This window comes from Ceratotherium simum, chromosome 17 (genome assembly GCF_057802395.1).
Source record: "Ceratotherium simum simum isolate JZ-2026a chromosome 17, ASM5780239v1, whole genome shotgun sequence".
Lineage (NCBI taxonomy): Eukaryota > Metazoa > Chordata > Mammalia > Perissodactyla > Rhinocerotidae > Ceratotherium > Ceratotherium simum.
The window spans coordinates 29,304,280-29,330,883 of record NC_141916.1 but is presented as its reverse complement, the minus strand read 5'-3'; the positions used below and the strand labels follow the sequence as shown (position 1 = coordinate 29,330,883).

Genomic DNA, 26,604 nt, shown 5'->3' with positions numbered 1-26,604 from the left:
CAACATACAAGAAGACTATGTTTGATATTTGACCCTCAGGAGCATCTGATTAGAATCCACTATTATCTGATTCACTGACTTAGTCACTAATGGCTTTGGCAACACAGGCAAGAGTCCTAAAAAAATCAGGAAATTATCCCCATCACATTTGAATATTCATGAGCTTCTTATGAAAGTAACTGTTAGCGGCTGAACACCATGAAAAGAACTTTCTATACAAAAACACGGGCAAGAAGAGTAACAATTCCAAAATGGAATGAAAAGATTTGACTATTCTGACTTCCTCCAGCTATTTCTCCCAGAACTTTTTGACTGTGGTACTATATTAATAAGCCTGAGGTAAATAAGGAAACAAAATCCCAAAACCTTCCAGTTACATTGAATTCTGCATAGTTGCATAGACTTACTCCTTTAGAAAACTATAAGGAATCAACAGATTTTTTTTCCTAGGGATAAAATATGACAAACTACAACAATGCAAAAGACAATAGTCACACTACCCTCTCTGATAATTACTGAGCTCTTCTCGGGGTATGCAGACTATAAAGAGAACTTTGAAGACCAGGGAAGAATTAACCATTAATGTTTTTGAACAACAAACTCTAAGGTCGTTCAAATTAGCAGAATATATCTTGTGAGGAACAGCTGGTGACTTTTAACTGGTGCTTAGTTTAGCACAGAGTTGAATATACCTTAGTTTTATTGGTCCTTTTCTGATTGATAAATCATTTCCCATCTCTGGTCACTCAGTTTTGCTTTGTCTTGACAAAGGGCATCGTGGTGTATTTTACTCCCAACTGAGCCACCAATCTCAAGTAATAAAAGATTCTAAGATCTTTATTTGTTCTTAGGCCCCAATTATGATCTTCAAGACTTTACTTTCTAAGCCAGTCAGTCATTATTCATTATCCTGCTGATGTTTTTGGAAATGAGTCACTATCCACTTTTGGCTTTCCCGTTTTATTCTTAGTCACTCTCCCCCTCTACTTAAAGAGCGACGTATTTTTCTAATTCTCCAGTCCCCTCACCCATGGGTGCAGATCTTCTTTTGCCAGAAAATTTATGTACTGAGTAGCATTCTTTGTTTATCATATAACTGCCAAGAGAAGAATGGATATTTATTGGCAAGAAAGAACTTTAAACTGTCAATTTCTTGGAGGTTCTTGGATTATAAAGCTTAAGATAACGTGTAAGAAAAAAATAATTTGTTGTAAATTATAGTTATTAATTTAACTTCCTTAATCAAAGCAAGCAGCATAAAATTTATGAATGACATTGAGTTCTTTTGACTAATTATCCAGTTAGAAATTTGTTCCCCAAAGAAGACTCTTCATGTTGCAAATAATAATTGGCTTTCAGCGAGTAACAGTGAGCACGCACAGTTACATGTTTCAGGAAAGAAGTGAGGCAGCTGGACTCCCTGCTACTTAACAATGGCCAGGCCCTGTGTCTCTCATTTAAAAGCACTACTTGACAGGAAAGACCTTATTGTCACAACTGCTCATGGTTGGTGGTGTTTTTCTAACAAAGTCAGCTTTTCACCTGAGGGCATCTTATTTCACACGAAGAGCAATGACTCACGGGAACTGGGAAGAAAAGGAAAACTGACGAATTTCCTGAATGCCTCTGCCTACTGCTCATATAATTAGCATTCTACTTTATACATCATTTTATTTTCAGATGACATTGTAGTGACCAGTATTATACAATGTTGGGTGGCCAAAAGGAGGTGGCCCTTAATCATGCTAAGAGTACAAGAGAATGAAATGCAAAGGCTTCAGTCAAACAGTGTGATTTGAAACCCAGCTCTGACATATATCAACTATAGGACATTTGGAAAATTACATAATCTCTGAGTTTTAGTTTCTTCATTAGTAAAACATGGATAATAGTAAGGGTGCCAACTCTATTGAATTCTTAAGAGGACAAAATGAAATAATACAAATAATCCATGTATGGCACTTTTCAGAGTTTTTTCGTATATTATTATATCACAAAAGTTTTTATATCATTATTATCATCTCCAAGAATGTTTACTAATAGTTCAGCAAGCAACTTCATGAGTCCTAGAGGATTAAATAATTTGCCCAGATCACACCTAGTGAGTAACAGTCAAGACCAGAACCCACATTTCTCAATTCCAGAGCTGTGTTCTTTTCATATCTACGACTCCTCCCTTCTGTCATTTCTCCAACAAAAACAATCATCAATTATTGACTACTTCATTCTGAGGAAGAAAGAATGTGTTTACGTATTGGAATGAGGAAACATGGATAATACATTTTGATGGTTAGAAGAACAGTTGTTCTAGAAAATCAAGATGATTTTAATGGGTCCTATTCCTTTTTTGTTGTTGCTGTTTGTAAGGGAAGATTTGGAGATGGTTGCTATGTGTAGCTGCAAGGATCAGGTTAGTAGATACTACTGACTTTATTGGAGACTAAGAGTAAGAAGGAGTTTTGGTAGGAAGAAAGAGTCCAGCTAGCTGGCACTGTAGCTAGCAATAATGTAATGTACATTTAGTGATAATACACACACAACTGAAATGGCTATATTGATGTTCCTGCAATGGTGTTCAAGCAAGTCAACAAAAAACTTTAGTGGGTTTTACCCTGAGTCAGTTGATGTAAATGAGGTATCTTGAAGTGAAAAAAAGTAGAAGCAGCTCATAGACAAGGATATTGTTTATTGTCTTGTAGAGGGAGATCTTTTAAGTTAATCTTTTCCCTTACCTCTCCTCACCTCTCCCTCCAAAAAATGGAGTTTTTCTGAAGGAAAGGAAAATCACCTAGAGTAGTATAGAGAACTAGTTCAAGTGTAACAGGCCAATGGGAAAAATAACTGAGGAAACAACAGAGAAAGTAACTATCAGAAAGCTGTTGCAAGCAGCACAAAGAGAAAGACTTTGAATTTAGTGGTAGATGAAAAAAAAAATCGGGGTAGAGAGCAAGGAAGACAAGCCAAAGAGGCATGACAGTATAGCGAAGAAGAGAAAGTAAGGACTGTGGAGAAAAAGCAGATCAAAGATAATTCTAGAGAGAAAGAAGACAGTAGAAGGAAGCAGCAAAACACCCAGATCAGGAGTCCATCTGTGAGTTCATTTTAGCGTGTCTTAACTCTTTGGTTATAGTAACCCTCCTCCTCATATGCAACTTCTCTGCAAACACCTGAAATACAATGTAGCTATCACCTGCCTAACCCTCTTGTTATGGAGTTACCAAAATAGATATTTTATTTGTAAGAAAAATTACAATATTAAGTCAATAAATATCATGTAGATGCTGAAATTCTTAATATCACCCAAATCTCATTATTTGGACATAGTGAAAAAAGTAGAGAAGGAGACTGTTTCCATATGGTCAGCTAAGCTCTTCAGATTAACCATGTCACTTTACAGAAACACATAGATAGATCCCAAAAAAATTAACTAGAAAAAAACAACTTCCTAAAAGCATTGAGAAGTGACAAGGCAGTCAGGAAGATCCAAGCCAAAAGGGAAGGGAAAACAAGGACCCAGACTGGTAAGCAAGCGTTAAAGCACTTTTGCCCTGAGAGTACTTGCTGATATTTTAAAATTAGATTCTTAATTTCTCCATTTGATGAGATGATAGAGGCATAATTTAGAGTTCAGAACCAGCATAAGGTGAGGAGTTTGTAACAGAGGGTCATCTCTACACTAAGCTGGGTCTCCCAAAGGGCGGCACCCTCAAGGTTAAGGGAACCAGAAGTGAGAGAATTGTGACACTGAATTTGAGCTCAGTTTTGACTTTCTTGGATCAAGGAATATCAAAACTTAAACTTGATTTAAGCAGTTGCAGACTGGTAATGCCCTCTGGTACCTGACGAAAGCAAAGGATATATTCTATGGAGGAAGCCAGCTTCATAATATACCTCAAATCATTCTTGCATTCTTTCGCATGCAATATTTAATGTATATTCAAAAATAATAGAGAAGACAGGAAACTTGAGTCCATAAGCTAAAACCAGAAGAAAACTGAAAGAGAAGCAGAACCAAAAAGACTTCAGATACTGGAAGTATTAAATGCAGATGACAAGATAATCACGCATTAAGAAATGAATGTATTTGTTTAACGGTCTCTAAATTCTAATTAATTCATAACTATTATGAGAGCTCTTTGGTTTACCAAATTTAGGATAAAAGGAAGAAGAAACTGATAAATCAAAAAGGGAATTTCATCTTTCCTATGATAATCATATACAAGTAGGACATGTTAATATAAATGTGTTCAATGATTAAAATAATACTCTTGTTTCTGAACAAATATTGAGTTAAGAATGTTGTAACTCGACAAATTAATTAGAAAAAAGCTTTGTGTGATCAATAGGTTTCATTTATGGTATTTGTAGGGAGGAGGGGCTTTGACAGTATATTTGTATAATTGAGTATATATAGCAGTGAGATTGGAAGAGCTATCTCTATTTCTATTAGGAAAAATTAATGATTGGTCAGATCTACATTGCTTAAGGCCAGAATGCTAGCAATGCCCTTCCCAGCCTACCTCAGTGAGTTTTCCAAGGGTCATCTTTAAAAAGTGCTTAAGTAGAAACTATAGGCAGGTATAGGGATCATGTTAGAATAAATACGGCACAGCTGTAAGCATTTGGAGTGCCTCTTATCAAACAATGGGTCTGACTATGGATATACAATGATGGCTTTCTCTGGGTCCATGCTTCTTATACTTTAATGCACATATGAATCACCCGGTATCTTGTTAAACCATAGATTCTGATTCATCATGTCTGGGGTGGGCCTGAGATTCTACATCTCTAACAAACTCCCAGTGATGCTCATGCTGGTGGTTTTGAATAGGAGGATCGAACGCAATAGTTCTTAAACTTAGGTATGCATTAAAGGAGGGCTTCTTAAAACACAGATTCCTGGACTCCACACCCAGAGTTTCTGATTCAGTAGTTCTAAGTTGGATGTCTGAGAATTTTCCTTACTAAAAAATTCCCTCGTAATGCTGCTATTGCTGGTCCAGATGCTAGACTTTGAGATTCACCAATCTAGTATATAGGATTTGGAATAGGCAATAGAAAATGCCAAAGAACACAGCAGGAAAGAGCTCCATTATCCAAGGCTCAAACCAATCAAGCTTCCCTGACAAAGCACGACAAACAGCCTGGGCAAGTAGGCTTTTTTGGGTAACTCAACCACTAATTAGCTCTTTTGATTGCAAACATTCCATTGATATGGTGGGACTCAATAGTTTCTTGAACCTAGTTAGCAAAAGGATTCATCATATGGATATTGTTTGAAGTTTATCATTTTGCTATTACACACTAGGAACTGAACGTGATTTTATTCATATTATTTCAGATGAACAAAGAACTTAGGGTCATCTAGCAGCCATTTTTCAGAAAACAAATTGAGAGCCAAGGAGGTTGCTTGAAATGACACAGTTAGGGGTACAATTGAAATCAGAAAAGACCTCTGACTCCAATGGTGTAAAGTGAAATGTCATTTTCTAGTACATTATGATTTCACCCAAATGATTCCTCTTTGAAGAAGATGTTCTTTAATATGTAGGGATACACTATGTGTTTCGGGGATAAGAATCCACTCAATGCTCTTTTGAAAGTAATCAAGCAACAGATCGGGAATTATTTTCTGCCAGGGTATTTAACTCACCTCCACTAACAGCAGAAAAAAAAAAAAAAGATGAGGGAGGAAACTGGCTTTTACTGAGCACCTATTATTTTCAGACACTGTGCTACATACTCTCTCCCACATATTTATATTTGATCCTCATAACACCATTTAAGGCTGAAGTCCATGGACCTCAAAATTGAAATCATTATTCCAAACTCAAATACCTCAGAAATGGTGAAGTTATTTATTCTATCTCTAAAGGCCAAGCTTTACCCACTGTGACATGCTCTTGGCAAGCAGAATATTGGAGGAGGTAATGAAATGATGCCAGAATAGAGAAGTAGTCCAATAATTTAGAGGAAAGACTAAAGATTGATTTAGTTCACTTACTCTATAGGACATATCATATAATGGTCTGTATCTTTATATTGCACCTGGACCCATGTATTCAATTACCCACTAGATTGTGCTATATGGATGTGTCATAGGAATGCTGAACCCAAAATGTGCGAGCAAAAATTATCTTTCCTTCAAACTTTGTTCCTTCTCTCTTAAGCCTTATCATCGTAAATGGCAACATCCTTTTATGCAAGGCTGAAACCTGGGAGTCATCTTGATGCTTCCTTCTCCCACACCACTATACCCCCATCTGACACTAATACTTTACAATTTACCCTTCTCACTATGTCTTAAAACATCTATTCCTGCCCATCTTACTTCTTTCACCAGAGTTCAGAAGTAATTATCTACCTTTCACCGTGAATTCTAGAATACTTTGCTATCTGACCTCTGGTTTCTAGTCTCACCCCCCTGTAATCCTCTACAGTAATATCAGAATAGTTTCCCAGAAGTCACGTGATCCTCTGCACCCCCACCCCTACCCCTGCCCAAGGATCATCTGAACAAATTTCAAACACTGTACACAGCATATTCATCCTTTCTTGGTCTTATCTCTGCTTTTTTTCTCAGCCTTGATTGTCTCCTCTCCACCAAGCTTACTGAACCACACAAGTGTCCTAAACACAACAAGCTACTTCATGCTTTTGTGCCCTGCCCAGGCTACCTGAAAAAAACATGAAGTGTAATTTATAAATCCTGGGTAAATGGTCTGTTACCATCTGGAATAAATGGACACTAATCAGATGCAACATCAGAATCACTTGAAAGATTTCTTAAGAAAACTTTGTCTCTGATTGCCACAAACTCTAGTCATGAATCCAAGCAGAGGTTCCCTAAGTGTTAGTTCCTTTATTTTTTTTTCTTTTTCCTTTTTTTTCTAATTAGAAAGGTATCTGCTGCTGTGTCCTCAGACCTGGAACTGGTACTAGGATTTTGGTAGCTTAGAAGGTCCTCAAAATCTGTCAGGATAGAAAATAAACACATATCAAGTGCCTATTATGGGCTAGGTACTCTAAATGCACAAAATCTAAAGGAGTACTTTGCGAATTTTTATATGCATATGAATCACCTTCAGTCAGTTTGTGGTGGGCCTCAGATTAGGCTTTTCTATGACCTCCCAGATGATGTTATTAGTGCTGGTCCACAGAGTACAATTCAAGTAGCAAGATTTGGTCTATTACAACACATTTCCTGTTGATGTGGCATTGTGTTTGAAATTCCCACAATTATTATCCCTCTGCAAACACTCTGTGCAAGAGCTGATCTGCAGCTGATAGCATATTATGCATGTTTAGAAGTGAATCACTTACCAATTCAGGCACCGCATAGGGACTAGGGCAGCCATTAAGGGGGTTTGCACACTTTGATTGGAGGTGATTGGATGACAAAGTTGGCCCTTGGGGACAGGAAGAGGCTACAGATGCCTCACTGTGGGAGTCTGCAGAATACAAGGAAAAAGGGCCAGCAGCACCAAAAACTAACATTTTCATGGTCTTCATAACTATATTTCGTGAACATTTGTTACGTCCCTACATATGCACTTTGCATGCAGTTAATAATGCACGTGAGGTTTTAGAAAATAACTACATTGTCTATTTTGTAATAAGTCCAAGACAGGCTTTGACTAAAACATATATGAATTGTTTCCCTTTTCTCCTTCTATTTGGCACAGAAAACATTTATGATGCTATGCGATATTTATATATAAAACAAACAAAACTATTCCCTGTCTACTAAGACTGAGCCACTGACACAGAGCATCTTTTTGCTTCAGGAATGCCTTTCATCCACTGACCTGAGTCTAAGCCTGCTATGCCTCTTCTCCAACTTGTTGGATGGGATCGGGCTTCCCTAGAGCAGACAGGTTGGCTATTTTTGCCCAAGGGCTAACACACTCTTATCCCAAGGAAACACCTTGTGCTTGGATGCCCTTTCATTTGTACTCAGTGGCCCCGAGGCTGAGCTCTTTCTTCAGATGGCACTCTGCCCTCCTCATTTTCAGTGAAACAGATCGGCTGTGACGTGCGTGCCCCAATCTAACAAAGATCACTGTAGAGATGAATACATTCTAAGCCCTGCTATTTTTCAAAAGCATCTGTAGACATGTCCAATACCTTTTTAAGAGTTTCCGGAAAGCTTCCTGGAAAATCAAAGACCACTGGCAGGTACAGAGCCCTGGAGAAAAGCAATAAGCTAATCTAGTGGCAGTGTGTCTTCTAAAAGCATTTCCTGTCATTTCTGCTTCTCAACAAATATTTACCCAAGTCTAAGGCTGTGTAAGATACTAAATCTGTATTTGCATATTCATTTACATATATATATCTCTAAAATCACAAAGTCTATATTTGCAACAAGGCATGCTCCTCTGTGTAGCGTGTTTTGTATTGAAAGGCATAACAATACCCATTAAAACTGAATTATTTGAAAACTACAAGACGAAACCAGCATTTTTAGTCTGTGTTATAAGACTAGTGACTGTCTCTTCGCAATCTGACTCTGGCTTACTTGTCAGCACTCATTTTGTGACATGCATACTAACGTTGCAGCAATATTGAACGATCTGTTGTTCCTTGAGCATTTCAGGCAATTTTATACCTCTTTCCTTTTTGTGCAATGCATTCCTTCTGCCTGGAAGGTCTTTATACATCATTTTCTCCTACTGAACTCCTATTCATCCTTCAAAGTCCAGTTCATATATCACTTCCTCCCGGTACCAGCTTCTCCTCCAGAATTAATCACTTCACATTTGATCATAATGTTACACTTTGTATGAGTTTTCCTTATAACATTTATCATACATTACAATATGCTTATTGGTCCACATGTCTGTGAGCAACCGTGGGTAGCTTCTTTCTTTCATCTTTTTAACTTTCGTACCTAATAGAGTACTCAACAAATGCTTGTAAAATTGAAATTGAATTGAAGGACTTAGGGGAAACTTCAGTAGAATCTATTTCACTGTTGGCAAAACACTTTTTAGAATGGAAAAAGATTTTAGCAATCTTGTAGTTTAGCAGTGTAATTATACAGATAAGGAAACCAAGGTCTGGGGAGGTTTGGTGACTTGCTAACACTTACAGTTGGTTAGTGGCATAGTCAGAGTTAAAATTTACTTCTAGGCTATCCCACTGTGGCCACAAGTATTTTTTGAGAATGTAAACAAATGCAGGACTATCTATCTGTGAATCTGCCTTATGAAGTGCCTCATTTTCATGGATTTGGTGGTGTAATTAGTATCTTGCCTTATGTAAGCAATGATGTCCAATGTTTTCCCCATGTAACAAGAAGGTGGTAACACTGAGTTTAGTTTTCTCTTGAATAAATAGTGCCAGAAGGATATTCTATCATACACAAATGCACCCTCCCACCCCGATTTAAAGTGGCAAAACTCATAAACCCATGCATATATTCATTATGGGCAATATTTTCCCTCTCTTTTTCAGTGCTGTGTAATTTGCCAATTCCATTTATCATAGAGTGACAAAAATTGCCCACATTCTAATTCCTAAACTGTAGTGGTTTACAACAATGTTTCACTCATAGTCACTGACTCAGGCAGAGCATGACGAGATGTTAAAGGGCCAGAGTTAGCGAAGTTTTCCTTTTCCCTAAAGAACGAGGCACACACAAGAGGGTCAAATGAAAGGAAAGAAGCTGGCAGCACACTTCCATTTGTTCTACACCCTCCTGAGCAGAGGCAATGTGGAACAATGATAAGCTATAACAGGCTGATAATCTATAGAAATCAGAACACTAGTGTCCAGATCTAGAATCTCTAGTCATGTAAATAAGGCAGCTCCCTGATTTTCAATTTTTCTCAAGTATAAAATAGGAAAGTTGGACAATAATAATTCTAAAAGGCAGTGGAGTGCGTAAGAAGCATTTTGCTGGGTGCTTTATGCGTATTATTTCATTTAAAATATAACAACCTCCAGGAGTTCATATTTTTGTCCCCATTTTACACGTGTATGCTGAAGAAGTGCTAGAGATAGGATCCAAGCCTAGGTTTGTCTGAATCCAAAACCTACATTCTTAACTATTATCCTATTTTAGCTCCAAACTGTATGATTTAATGGAACTTTGCAATCAGCCTGAATGTATATTGTGAGTGACTTAACAAAGATAGTTGACAGCATTCTTCTGGGGAGGTAGTCACCTTCCACTCAGTACACTAGGTTTATACAAATGACACCACTCAAACATGTTAAGGACAATGCAGGAATATATACAGCACACAGCTGCATTCAACAGCATCTGGCTACTTCTGAAACAAAGAAATGAGCTCTCAATCTCTAGTAGAAAGTCATTTACTGTGCAGGTGCAGTCTTCAAATATCCACTTTACCTTCTGTAAATCCCAATTTCATTTCAGAAATCAAGACAATCTACATTGTTCTACTCCATTAAAAAGAGGAAAGGATAAACACAAACATGCATAATCGCATGCCATCCCCATATATAAGATGTAATATTTAAATGAAGAAGTATAAAGCAAAAGGGATATTAGCATTCATTGAGCCTAAGATTTAGAGAAAAAGGGTACAATCTGAGATTGGCTTGAGTTTTAAATATCTATATGTTTATCCAAGAAGTTTCTGCTTCTTTTCTAGAAATCTCCTTTATCCAATTTATACATGTTGCCCAGTTATGTCATAGGTAGAAAGGAAGGTGTTAAAAAAAGAAAAAAAAAAAGAAAACTCTGAATTGAGAGATGAGAGTTCTTTTCTCTATTTTTGCCTAGATTTCTGGCTTCTGTGTAGCCTTGGTTAAACCATGTCCCCCATTTTCATCTATAAAATGAGGAGGTTAGACTGGACTATTTCTAAAGCCTTTTCGATTGTGCTAAAAGTAGATGCTCCATTCACATGTTAAACAAATGTACTGCTAAGTTTGTGATACTCAAGGCTGCCCACATACAGTGATTTATTGACTCATTCATTCAACAAATACTTATTGAGAGCCTACAAAATGCCAGAAAATGTTCTATATGATCAGAATACATCAGAGAACAAACCAGACAACTTATGCTTCACTTTATGTGACTGTGACCTTTACCTTCAAGTGATGCACAGAAATAAGAATCCATGTATGTTACTTTGGTGAATCAAAATGTATCAAGTAAATGAGATGCCTCCCAAAGTATCTGGAACATTCTATCTCAGAAAACTCGTTTCAGGTATACTGCTCCTCAATCTCCTATCAGTGCCATGCTGATAGTCATGCTGCAATGTGTACCATCCTCAGGAACAAAACTCTCTTTTCCAATTCCCCTATGTCAGTAGTGCTTGAGTCAGTCTAACCAGGACCCACTGTCTTGTTTGTAGTGACTTCCTTGCTCACTGGCTGGCTCTGGGTTCATCTCTACCAGGGCCACTTTAGGTCCTTTCTTTGTCCACTGTTATGGCTTTGATCAAAGGTTTCCCTGGCACTTCAACAGTTCTCCTTTAAAACATTCTGTTACTATTATCACTTCTGATCACATGCAGAGTGATCATTCACTTCAATTACTAGCTATGGAGTAGGAAGGGGAACTTTATAGAAAAGAACTGATACATGCCCTGTCCAAGGGATCTTCTTTTACTTGATCTGCAGGGATCTGCCATCAAGAAGGAGCATCAGTAACTCACTTCAAATTTAGTGGTAGGCCATATGATGGTGGAACAACTGGCTGCAAGATGGCCACTTCCTCACTGTGTAAACTTGGGCAGAGCATTCAATCTGAGTCTTGGACTCTAGTGGAAAAATAATATGCAACTCAGAGTGTCGTTATGAAGATTAAATCAGATAAAATGCAAATGCATAGCACCTATCACCAAGCATTGCATAGACAATACATCCTCACCAATAGCCAGGAAGGATAAAAAACATGCAAATGAATAACTAGTTACAAGTTATACAAGAATGTTCAATACAAGAAAATTTCTAATGATGGGGATAAAACCTAAGAATGAACTGATCAATTCGCTAACTTAACGTGTATATCCATGGCCTCTAAGTTCCAGCACAACAAATGCTAATTTCTTTCCCTAACCTCCCCTAATATCCTACCCAAGTTCTATAATGAAGTCAGCTGTTTCTCCAGATGGACAATTCTAATTTCCTAGGTGTTAGGAGCACTTACCCATTTACCGACTCACTCACCAATGAATCAAAAATCAATCTGGGTGAAGAAAATGCCAAGAACTGGGTTCAAGTCATCGATTTACCACTTTACCATCTGCCTGACTTTAGGCATGTTGACCTTTCTAGACCCCAATTTTTTAAGCTGTCAAATGGCAATCCATAGCTGCTTTACCAATCTTTGCAGGTTTTATGTAAAGATCAAAAACTCCTACTCTTCAGCTTTGTAAATTTGGGACTTTTATAGCTATAAGTGATATTATTATTCCCTGTGAATAACATATTTGAATATATTCAAATAAAGTAAAAATAGTTTTTGATTATATATATATATATATATTTACAATGAATAAGTCCATATTTCTTTTCTGCTCTTAAAAACTACACCGTAGAGGACAGTCACAGACCAACAATGGACTCCTACACAGCAAAAAGGAAGATCGGAAAGATCCACATTGCCAAACATCTGAGAATGGATGTGCTGGGACCTCCCCAGAGGAAGTTTGGAGAGGTAAGGAGAAATCCTTTCCCTCCCCATCAGATCAGCCATCCAGGTCCGCACGGCTCCCAGAGAAGGGGGAGGGGCGGACCTCTGCAGGGAAACTGTAGCTCTTCTGGCTGTCTCAGCCAGTGGGAAACTCCCACACAGAGAACTCAGAAATGCTGCAGGGGTGCCATCAACATCTGAGCACCCCAGAAGAGCGGATAACAAGGGGTGAGCCAGAAGCCCCCTACTCCAGGAACCCAGTGGACAAAAGAGATAGCCCCCCTCCTCCCCTCATGCCTGACACTGCAGCTCAGCCGACCAGACCAGCAGAGCAGCCCGGCTGATCTCAGGGAGCAGCCAGGGCACAGTGCAGAGGGCTCAGATTACACAGCCCTTAACCCCCACACAGTGGCAACAGGTGGAAACTGCAACCAGATATTTCCAGGATGCGGAAAAACAAAGCAAATACAGGAACCACAATGCAAAGATACACGAAATCACCAGACCAGAAGGAAAATGACAAGCACCCAGAAACCAACCCTGAAGACACAGAAATCCATAACCTAAATGACAGAGATTTCAAAATAGCTGTCATAAAAAAAACTCAATGAAATACAAGATAACACAGACAAACAATTCAATGAGATAAGGAGTTTCTTCACAAAAGAGATTGAAATCATAAAGAAAAACCAATCAGTACTGATAGAGATGAAGAACACAATGGAAGAGATAAAGGAGAACCTGGAATAAGAGAAAAAGGAGAACAGAGCTGACAATATGGAGGAAAGAATTAACATTATAGAGGATGGGAATACAGATATGCTCCAGATGGAGGAGGAGAGAGAACTAAGAATAAAAAGAAATGAAGAAAGTTTCCGAGAAATATCTGACTCTATTAGGAAATGTAACAGAAGAATTATAGGTATTCCTGAGGGAGAAGAGAGGGAAAGAGGAACAGAAAGCCTATTCAAGGAAATAATATCTGAGAACTTCCCAAATCTGGAGAAGGAGCAGGAAATACCAGTAAATGAAGCCAATAGGTCGCCTAAATACGTCAACAGGTAAAGGCCCACTCCACGGCATATAGTGGTAAGGCTGGCTAAAGTCAATGACAAAGAAACCATATTAAGGGCAGCTAGACAAAAACAAAAAATAATGTACAAAGGACCTCCCACCAGGCTCTCAGCGGATTTCTCAACAGAAACTTTACAGGCTAGGAGAAACTGGAATGATATATTCAAAATGCTGAAAGACAAAAACTTTCAGTCAAGAATACTCTATCCAGCAAAAATATCCTTCAAATATGATGGAGAAATAGTAACTTTCCCAGATAAACAAAAGCTAAGGGAGTTCATGGCCACGAGAATGCTGATACAAGAAATACTCAAGAAGGCCCTCAGGTCTGAAAAAAAAGAAGAGAAAGGGAATACGAAGCTTGGAGCAGGGAGAAAAATAGGTAGACAAAATCAGATTAATACTAGATCTTTACCGGAATAGGTTAGCAACCACTTAAATACCAAAATCAAAGATCAAAGGAAGGAAATCACCAAAAATAAATTTAATCTCATCACTTTAAACACACACCCACAACACAAGATAGAATAAGTTGTAATAAGAATGACTTAGAAGGGGAAGAGGAAAGAGATTGAATTGACTTAGTATAAGGAAATAAGAGGCCATCAGATAATGGACTATCTCATACACAAGATTTTTTATACAAACCTCAAGGTAACCACTAAACAAATAATAAAAACAAAATCACATATGATAAACAAAGAGAAAACTAGAAGAGTCATAAGACAGAACAACCAAACTGAATTGGCAGTCCAAAACAAATGGGACAAGAAACAGAGGAAATTGCAAAAGAACCAGAAAATAAGTGACAAAGTAGCAACATTAAGCCCTCATATAGCAATAATTACCCTAAATGTAAATGGATTGAACTCTCCAATCAAAAGATACAGAGTGGCAGATGGATTAAAAAGCAAGACCCAACAATATGCTGCCTCCAGGAAACACATCTCAGCTCTAAAGACAAGCACAGGCTCAGAGTGAAAGGATGGAAGACAATACTCCAAGCTAATGGCAAACAAAAGAAAGCAGATGTTGCCATACTCATATCAGACAAAGTAGATTTCAAGGTAAAACAGGTTAAGAGAGACAAAGAAGGGAAATATATGATGATAAAAGGGACACTCCACGAAGAAGACATATCAATTATAAATATGCATGCACCCAACATAGGAGCACCAAAGTACATAAAGCAACTATTAACAAACCTAAAAGGAGATATTAACAACAACACAATAATAGTAGGGAATCTTAAATACCCCACTTACACCAATGGATATATTGTCCAGACAAAAAGTCAATAAAGAAACAGTGGACTTAAATGAAAAACGGGACGAGATGGACCTAGTAGACATATACAGAGCACTCCATCCAAAAACAGCTGATTACACATTCTTCTCATGCGTTCATGGAACATTCCCAAGGATAGACCATATGTTGGGAAACAAAGCAAGCCTCAATAAATTTAAGAAGATTGAAATCATAACAAGCATCTTTTCAGACCATAATGCTATGAAACTGGAAATCAAGAAAAAAACCTCGAAAAGTGACAAAGATGTGGAGATTAAACAACATGGTACTGAACAACCAATGGATCATTGATGAAATTACAGGAGAAATCAAAAAATATCTGGAAACAAACGAAAATGAAAATATGCCATACCAAATCATATGGGTTGCAGCAAAAGTGGTTCTGAGAGGGAAACTCATAGCGATACAAGCCCACCTTAACAAACAAGAAAAAGCCCAAATAAGCAACCTTAAATTACACCTAACGGAACTAGAAAAAGAAGAACAAACAAAGCCCAAAGTCAGCAGAAGGAGAGAAATAATAAAAATCACAGCAGAAATCAATGAAATTGAGACCAAAAAAAAAAAAAAACAGTAGAAAGGATTAATGAAGCAAAGAGTTGGTTCTTTGAGAAGATAAACAAAATCAACAAACTCTTAGCCAGACTTACTAAGAAAAAAAGAGAAAAGGCTAAAATAAATAAAATTAGAAATGAAAGAGGAGAAATTACAACAGATACCACGGAAATACAAAGGATTATAAAAGAATACCATGAGAAATTATATGCCAACAAATTGGACAATCTAGAAGAAATGGATAAATTCTTAGACTCATACAACCTCCCAAAACCAAACCAAGAATAAATGGAGAATCTGAATAGACCAATCACAAGTAAAGAGATTGAAATAGTAATCAAAAACCTCCCAAAAAATAAAAGTCCAGGACAAGATGGCTTCTCTCGTGAATTTTACCAAACATTCAAAGAAGATTTAATACCCATCCTTCTCAAACTATTCCAAAAAATAGAGGAAGATGGAACACTTCCTAACTCATTCTACGAGGCCAACATCATCCTGATACCAAAGCCAGACAAAGACAATACAAAGAAGGAAAATTACAGGCCAATATTGCTGATGAACATAGATGCAAAAATCCTGAACAAAATATTGACAAATCTAATACAGCAATACATTAAAAAGATCATACACCATGATCAAGTGGGACTTATACCAGGGATGCAGGGATGGTTCAACATCTGCAAATCAATCAACGTGATACACCATATCAACAAAACAGAGAATAAAAACCACGTGGTCATCTCAATAGATGCAGATAAGGCATTTGACAAGATCCAACATCCATTTATGATAAAAACTCTCAACAAAATGGGTATAGAAGGAAAGTACCTCAACATAATAAAGGCTATTTATGACAAATCCACAGCCAACATCATACTCAACAGGGAAAGGCTGAAAGCCATTCCTCTGAGAATAGGAATGAGGCAGGGCTGCCCACTCTCACCACTCTTATTCAACATAGTACTGGAGGTTTTGGCCAGAGCAATTAGGCAAGAAAAAGGAATAAAAGGAATCCAAATAGGCAACGAAGAAGTGAAACTCTCACTATTTGCAGATGACATGATTTTATATATAGAAAACCCTAAGGAATCTGTTGGAAAACTGTTAGAAATGATCAGCAGCTACAGCAAAGTCACAGGGTACAAAATAAATCTACAAAAATCAGTTGCATTTCTGTATGCTAATAAAGAACTAACAGAAAGAGAGCTCAAAAAGATAATACCATTTACAATTGCATCAAAAAGAATAAAATATCTAGGAATAAATCTTACCAAGGAAGTGAAAGACCTATACAATGAAAACTACAAGACGTTATTGAAAGAAATCGATGATGACATAAAGAAATGGAAAGACATCCCATGCATGTGGATTGGAAGAATAAACATAGTTAAAATGTCTATATTACCTAAGGCAATCTACAGATTCAACACAATCCCAATCAGAATCCCAATGACATTCTTCATGGAAATAGAAAAAGGAATACTAAAATTCATATCGGGCAACAAAAGACCCCAAATAGCTAAAGCAATCCTAAGGAAAAAGAACAAAGCTGGAGGCATCACAAACCCTGACTTCAAAACATACTACAAAGCAATAGTAATCAAAACAGCGTGGTACTGATACAAAAACAGACACACAGATCAATGGAACAGAATTGAAAGCCCAGAAATAAAACCACACGTATACGGACAGCTAATTTTTGACAAAGGAGCTAAGAACATACAATGGAGAAAGGAATGTCTCTTCAATAAATGGTGTTGGGAAAACAGGACAGCCACATGCAAAAGAATGAAAGTGGACCATCTGCTATCGCCATTCACAAAAATTAACTCAAAATGGATCAAAGACCTGAAGGTGAGACCTGAAACTATAAAACTCCTGGAGGAAAATATAGGCAACACACTATTTGACATTGGTCATAAAGGAATCTTTTCAGATGCCATGCCTACTCAGACCAGGGAAACTAAAGAAAAAAATAAGCAAGTGGGACTTTATCAGATTAAAGAGCTTCTACAAGACAAATGAAACCAGAATCAAAATGAACAGACAACCCACCAGCTGGGAGAAAATATTTGCAATCCCATTTCTGACAAGGGATTAATCCCCATAATATATAAAGAACTCACACAATTGAACAACAGAAAAACAAACAACTTGGTCAAAAAATGGGCAGAGGAAACGAACAGACACTTCTCCAAAGAAGATACACAGATGACATATGAAAAGATGTTCAACAACACTAATCATCAGACAAATGCAAATCAAAACAACACTAAGATATCACCTCATGCCCGTTAGAATGGCTATAATCACCACGACAAAAAACAACAAGTGTTGGAGAGGATGTGGAGAAACAGGAACCCTCATCACAGCTGGGGGGAATGCAAACTGGTGCAGCCTCTATGGAAAACAGTATGGAGAGTCCTCAAAAAATTAAAAATAGAAATACCCTATGATCCAGCTATCCCACTACTGGGAAGCTATCCAATGAACCTGAAATCAACAATCCAAAGAGGCTTATGCACCCCTATGTTCATCTCAGCATTATTCACTACAGCCAAGACATGGAAGTAACCCAAGTGTCCCTCGATTGATGATTGGGTCAAGAAAATGTGGTATATATATATACAATGGAATACTACTCAGCCATAAAAAAAGACAAAATCATCACATTTTCAACAACATGGATGGACCTAGAGGGTATTATGTTAAAAGTGAAATAAGCCAGAAAGAGAAAGACAAACACCATATGATCTCACTCATATGTGGAATATAAACAAACACATGCACAGAGAAAACTGTATTGTGGTTACCAGGGGCAATGGGGGTGGGGGGTGGGCAGAAGGGGTGAAGGGAGACATGTATATGGTGATGGACAAACAAAAATGTACAACCCCAAATTTCACAATGTTATAAACTATTAAAACATCAATAAAAAAAATTTAAAAAACTACACCTCAGAGAACATTTAAAACTTGGAACCTGTGAAAAGGCAATCACCAATCTTTTTCTCTTCTGGTCCTGAAAAAAACAGGGAATAACACCATCATGAGACAAGCAGGGTGATTATATCATTTGTCGAACTAAATATATGTGATGGAAGGAAGATGCCACTTCCCCACCCCCCAATGAAACATGAATTAGTAAGTTTGATGCACAGAGCATTATTAATTTTTTGGTATTAAATGTTATTTTATTTTATTGTTTCAACCATTTCATATATATAATTGAGTCATTATCTATGGTACTTATATCAATATTAAAATTCTCCAGCAACCTACAACAGGTACAAATAATTTTTATTGCATATATTTAGGGTATACAATGTGATATTTTGATACACATATACACTGTGAAATGATTATCACAATAAAGCTAATTAGCATATCCTCACCTCACATAATTACAATTGTTTGTGTGTGGAAAGAACATTTTAAGATCAACTTTCTTAGCAAATTTCAAGGATAAAATATAGTATTATTAACTGTAGTCACCATTCTATACATTAGATCTCCAGAACTTATTCATCCTGCATAACCGAACCTTTGAACACTTTGACCAACATCTCCCCATTTCCCCTACCCTCCCAGCCCCTGGCACCAATATTCTACTCTATACTTTTATGAATTCATCTTTTTCTGATTCCACATATAAGTGACACCATGCACTATTTGTCTTTCTGTGTTTGGCTTATTTCATTCAGCATAATGTCCTTAAGGTTTATTCATGTTGTCACATATGGCAAGATTTCCTTCTTTTTTAAGGCTGCATAATATTCCATCGTATATGTATGTATGTGTGTATATATATACCACATCTTCTTTACCCATTCATCTGTCAACAGACACTTTGGTGGTTTCCATATCTTGGTATTGTGAATAATGCTGCAATAAACATGGGGGTGCAGATATCTCCTTGAAATGTTGATTTTATTTCCTTTGGAAATATACCTAGAAGTGGGATTGCTGGATCATATGATAATTCTACTTTTAATTTTTTGAGGAATCTCCACAGTTTTCCACAGCAGCTGCACAATTTTACATTCCCACCAACAGTGTATAAGGGTTTCCTTTTCTCCACATCCTCACTAATACTTGCTACCTTTCTCTTTTTGATAATAACCATTCTAACAGGTGTGAGATGATATCTCATTGTGGCTTTGATTTTCTTTTCCATGATGATTAGTGATGTTGAGCACCTTTTCATATACCTGTTGGCCACTTGTATATCTTCTTTGAGAAATATCTATTCAGATTTTTGGCCCATTTTTTAATAGAGTTACTTGTTTTTCTGCTATTACATTGTTAGAGTTCCTTGTATATTTGGATATTAACCTCTAAATTAGATAAATGGTGTGCAAATATTTTCTCGCATTCTGTAGGTTGCCTTTTCACTCCATTGATTATTTCCTTTGCCTTGCAGAAGCTTTTTAGTTTGACACTATCCCGCTTGTCTACTTTTGCTTTTGTCACCTGTACTTTTGAGGTCATATTAAAAAAATCATTGCCTGGACCAATATCAAGATGTTTTTCCCTATGTTTTCTTCTAGTAGTTTTACAGTTTCTGGTATTACATTTACATCTTTAACCTATTTTTAGTTTCTTTTTGTGAATGGTAAAAGATAAGGGTCCAATTTCATTCTCTTGCTTGTGGATATCCAGCTTTTCTTACACTATTCATTAAAGAGACTATCCTTTCTTTATTGTGTCTTCTTGGTAGCCTTATCAAAGATCAGTCGACCATACATGTGTGGATTTATTTCTGGGCTCTCAATTCTGTTCCATTGGTCTAGATGTCTGTTTTTGTGCCAGCATCATACCGTATTCGCCTGTAGGCAGCATATTGTTGAGTCTTGTTTTTTTATTTTTTTTAATCCATTCAGCCACTCTGTGTCTTCTGACTGGAGAATTTAATCTATTTACATTTAAAGTAAGTATTGATAGGTAAGGACTTACTATTGCCATTTTGTTAATTGTTGTCGGTTTTGTGGTTTCTTTGTTTCTTTCTTCCTCTCATGCTATCTTCCCTTGTGATTTGATGATTTTTTGTAGTGGTATGCTTTAACTCCTTTCTCTTTACCTTTCTATAGCTATGAGAGGTTGTTTCTTGTGGCCACCATATGATTTAAATAAAACATGTACAGCTATAACAGTCTGTGTTAAGCTGATAATAACTCCAATAGCATACAAAAACTCTACAATTTTACTTTCCCCGCACATTTATGTTATTGATGTCATAATTTACAACATTTTATATTGTATATCCATTGACAAGTTATCGTATCTATAGTTATTTTTAATACTTAATAACTAAAGTATTAATAGCTTTTAATACTTAAAAACTATTTTATAGTTATTTTTAATACTTTGTCTTTTAACTTTTATACTAGAGTTATCAGTTATCTGCACACTACCACTATAGTATTAGAGTATTCTGAGTTTGACTATATTTTTACCTTTACCAGTGAGTTTATACTTTCATATGTTTTCACGTTATTAATTAGTGTCCTTTCATTGCCACTTGAAGAACTCTCTTTAGCATTTGTGGTAAGACAGGTCTAGTGTTGATGAACTCCCTCTGTTCTTGATTGTCTGAAAAAGTCTTTATCTCTCCTTCCATTTCTGAAGGACAGCTTTGCCGGATAGGATATAGTATCTTTGATTGGCAGGGATTTTTCTTTTAGCACTTTCATAGAGCATAACTTTTAAAATACACTAATCCACTTCTTGTTAGCTTCTTCCTCTTTCTGCCCTAGCACTTTGTAATTTCGGTTTTGCAATGTAGAGTTGATTTGATTGTGAAAAATGACAAGAATTTCCAGCGTTAGCATAAGAAAGAGACAAATATTGTCAGTGGATAATTCTGAGAGCACTTCTCTTCACAACTTCCTAGGTGCTCCAGCTCCTTTTTCAGGCCAAAAATGTCTATTTTATTTTTTTCTGATAAAAACTTAAGTGGATGTTGAGCCAGATTATGGGGTGGCTAAGCTAAATGCTTTCAAGGGTATATTCAATCTATTAATTGAATATTAATTAATGGCCTATTAATTAATTGGACATCAAACATCAATGTAAATGTAATGAGTGGGAGAAGAATACATTTATCAGAAATTCTCTGAGCATATCCTAAGTGTGGTTGAATGGAATTCTTTTTTATTGCCACTTAAGCTGGAAGGAAGTGGTTGGGCTGCTGGGCATGAAAATGGACCCTAAACTACTTTGTAAGGATGCTATTATCTACAGGCATCATTTGAATGAGCTGGTTGTATTGGTTTCCTAATGCTACTACAACAGATTGCCACAAAGTTAATGGTTTAAAACTACATAAATGTATTATACTACAGTTTTGAAGATCGAAAGTCTAAAATGGATTTCACTGGGCTAAAATCAAGGTGTCAGCAGGATTTTATTCCTTCTGGGGACTTTAGGAAATAATTTGTTTCCTTGGCCTTTCCAGTTTCCAGAGTCCACCTGCATTACTTGGTTTGTTGTCCCTTTCTCACATCGCTCTGACCTCAGCTTCCATCATCACATTTCCACCTCTCACTCTGACCTTCCTCCCTCCATCTTACAAGGACATTTGTGATTGCATCAGGCCTACCGTATAATCCAAGATAATCTTCCCATTTTAAAATCCCTAACTAAATCACATCTGCAAAATACCTTTACCCACGTAAGGTAACAAAGCAACAGTTTCAGGGATTAGGAAGTGGATATCCTTGGGAAAGTCATTATTCTGCCTATCACATTAGGTATGTTATTCTGGAGAGAAAGGTATATGGATTTATATGTTGAATCCACCATTTGTTAACTATAGAATTTCAAGTAGGTTTCTAAAGTTGTAAGCTTCTGCTTCCAAAGCTATAAAATTGTGTTATAGTTGTATTTACCTCATAGAGTGTTTGTGGGACTGAAACAGGCAACATACATAAAGCTAGTTGGACAATGCTCGACACACTGACTACACACAATTTGCTAGACTAGTGTTTCTAAAATTTGAGTGATGAATGATGCTTTTTCAAGGAAAAAAAAGGTCTCTTCAGTATTGGTAAAATGTTTAAATTACACTGTTATTTAAATAAGTGCATCATAAAACTAGGTAAACTCCTTTTGCTTATAGCTCTTCTACAAATATACAAAGCAAATTTAGAAATTGAATAATCAATATAAAAAGTACATATAATTCAATTTATTGATACTAATTTAATTTGGGAGCTAATGCTATTTTAATAGAAATAAGTCACTGCTTGTAACCTGAATTGCATACTTGCTACTATGCACTGGACCTTTTTGGTAAGGCATTCTTCTTTACTATAGATTTGTGATGCCTGAAAACTTCCACCATCTTTCAATATTTAAACAATTTGGAAACCTTCATTAATAGGGTAGGAGGCTATGTTATCATTTAGGCTTCACATGGTCAAGCCTGATTATAAACATAAAAACAAACATAAGTATTTAGTTCAAATGGCACTGTTCAACTCCGAGAGCATCTAGAACTACATTTTTCCAGTACAGTAGCCATTAGTCACATGTGAATATTTAAATTGTGATTTAAATTACTTTAAATAAAATAAAATAAAAAAATCTCAGTTCATCAGCCACGTTAGTCCCATTTCGATACTCAATAGCAACACATGGCTAGGGGCTACCATATTGGACAGCATAAAATGGAACATTTTCATTATCATAGAAAGTTCTGTTGGACAGCACTGGTTTAGAATATATTTATATTTATCTTCTTAGATTATCATTAAAATAAAAACCCCAAAATTTTAAATTTTTATAGAGGATTCTGTACCCTTAGAAGACATCCACGAACCCTCAGGGGTTGAAAGATCTTATGGTAGATGGTAGGAGACACTATGGTAGATGGTAGACCATGAGTAAAAGAATTATGCGTATCTTGTTAACCACTTTTCCCCTAGTCTTAGCGCTTAATAAATACTTGTAGAAAGATTGAATCACCAATTTAAAAAGAAAGCTGTGTATGTAAGTTACATTTTTTGTGTGTGTGAGGAAGATTAGCCTTGAGCTAACACCTGTTGCCAATCCTCTTTTTTGCTGAGGAAGATTGGCCCTGGGCTAACAGCCATTCCCATCTTTCTCTACTTTATGTGGGACACCGCCACAGCATGGCTTGATGAGTGGTGCATAGGTGCGCGCCAGGGACACAAACCTGAGAACCCCAGGCCGCCAGAAGCGAAGCACGCAAACTTAACCACTATGCCACCAGGCCGGCCCCTCTAAGTTACATTTTGAAACAAAGAAGTTTTGTGATGGAGTAAACATACTAGGGATAGGAGATTGGATATATGTATATCTTTTGCTTATCAAGCATTACATTAACAGATTTAAAATAAATACTTTTCACACAGCTCATTATTCCACACTATGTTTATTATAAACAATGCTAAACTTGAAGTTAGAAAATCTGCCATCTTGTGTAATTGAGTTAACTTCACACTCCACTCTTATTCGTGACATTGTACCTCACGTTATTGTTAAAAGGAACTATACAAGAAATCACTATGTAAATTTGAAAGCAAATAAAATTTTAGTCATTGGTATGCTATGAATAATGACCATCAATTATTAAGTTAAGATTATTTTAATTTATTACCCTTACTGAATGGGCACTGAACAAGAACAAACTTCATGGAATCTAGGACAGTACCAAGAGTTCCAAACACGTTTGTTATTAACACTGATGTCTTTACATAACTACTATCCTCACGGAATCAATATGTTTCTGCTAAGTTATGTACAAATTGAAATTTTAAAAATTAAATTTTTAAAAATTAAACTAGGGTATTTGCTACATAAAGGAACCCTAACTCTCTTTTATTGTTATAGTTGTTTTGTTTTCATACAGTGAAATAATTATGTAATTTGAAAAATTATCCCAATGTTGTTTGTGTTGTAAATTCATTAAAAGAAAAGAAAAAACTTTTGTCCCTAAGACTATATGGACAACAGTCTAAATATTTCACCTCTTTATCTTATTGGATGAGCTTCACATGTTGGCATTTAAAAATCCTCCCATAATAGAAACAACTCTGATAGACTATTGATGTCCTTGCCAGAAAAATGAAATAAGCTTATCAATGATGAAACAGATGCATGTATCCTTCTTTATGGAAAATAAGGTATTTTCTTGCTTGGTTGTTTGATTTACAAAAATTACAGATTTTATTGGAAGTCTCATGAATGTGTCTGGTGAAATATAATGGAATACTTATATTTCTCTTGAGAATCCTCTAATATAATATATTTGTATTTCTCCAAATTTGAAGGCAACAGCCTAAAACTGTGTGCTATCGAAATGCAAATGTAACATCATATTGCCAGGAACCTACCCTCTCCAGCAGGAAATATAGAGTACAATAATTTAATTTATGCCAGAAAAGGATGCTTTCCATTAACACAGATTTACTTTCAAAAACAGAATAAAATGTTGACTTAGAAGTAATATCAGTCCTCATCTTTTAAAAGATTCAACTTTTCTTATTTAAGATGCAAGTACTTCTAAAAAGTATACAAGAAATAGCTATATTTCTCTTAACCATATCAATTTTGGCCAGACACAGTTTGATGTGAATTACCTTGAAAGATCAGTAAAGTGGGCATGACTGTGGGCCAATAAAACACAGAATATATAAATACTTTTGAGAACCAATGACTCTTAAAGAGCTGGTATGCCTCTCACTCATCTTGGAACCTTGAGTAATGTTGATGTCCTTGAACAAAGTGATATATTAAAGCAGATGACTGGCTGCCTTGGGGATTTAAATCGCCTATGATAAACATAGACGTATGCTTATATTTATATGTCTCTACTCTATAGTTTTCTTCTGAAAATAGAATTTGAATGAACTTTTTCAAACCTTTCACATTTTCATACATCCTTACTTTCTCACGTACTGTTATCTCTAAATGGAATGCTTTTGACATCTATATAAATTACATTGTTCTGTTTTTTAAGCCTGAGCATCCTTGGGAAGCTTTCTCCAACACTAGGAATAAATGAATCTGGTTTATGAGTATTTTTTCAGGAGCATCAGTTTTCTTAAAAATGTGTCAGGCAAATGTTTTTACTTTCTATAGTTAATATTATCAATCACCTATTTTATGGGATGACTACATAGCAAACACTCTCATAGATTCATATGCAGCTGTTTTTCTTCCTTAACCAAATGCGACAAGTGGACTTTCTACAGCAATAAAGTAAACGGTTCAAGTTTGGACTCTGTGTTTTATACTATTCATTGATTTAGTAAGCAAATATGGTGATGTTTTAGAATTTTCTTTATTAGCAGGTCAATCAAAAACCTAGAAGAACATTTAAAAAAGGACAAAATGCAGTTATAAGTTCTCCTTAAAATAATAGTAATTGGTCCAGTTTAGACTAACAAGTCATTTTATGCTTGGGACCACTATGGCATCTAGGAAAGACCGTCTGAGACATAAATAAAAGATGTCATGCTACATTTTACTGTTCTTCCAAAATTTCATGTGTGAAATAATTGACATATTACCTTCCTGTAGTACTGGATATAGAAGATTCAGCATATACACACAGTGTTTAAAGTTGCTAAAAGAGAAAGGCAGTTATTTGGACTAAGCTATTCGTGCTCCCATTTTCAGTGTGCTTTCAGATTTATCCTTACACATTAATAATATTAGTATCTCCCAAAGCAGAGATTTAATTATACTTTCCAAACACAGCAATAAATTTGTGAGCATACTTTAAACTATCATAAATAATTAAAACTAAAATTTATTCTTCAAAATAAATGAATGAAGTAAATTTGTGTTGCTGCAGTCTTGATTTAGTAACATGGAATTTTTTAATCACTCATTTGCTAATCAAAGAAATATTATAATCTTTTATGGGGTATCTCTGGGTTCGAGTTTATTTCTTTATTTTAATAAGAGGATACATTTTTCATGAAATGTTATTTAAAATGGCATTGCAATAAACAGATACTTATTAAATATTTACTGGGAGACTGTCAAGCACAAGACTCACTACTCAAGCTTCAC

At 36.1% G+C, this 26,604-nt stretch overlaps 1 pseudogene; it reads right to left on the bottom strand.

Annotated features, from left to right (window-relative positions):
- LOC101408084 (glyceraldehyde-3-phosphate dehydrogenase pseudogene) overlaps positions 1–26,604 on the bottom strand; it is a 64,392-nt pseudogene that overhangs the window by 36,429 nt on the left and 1,359 nt on the right.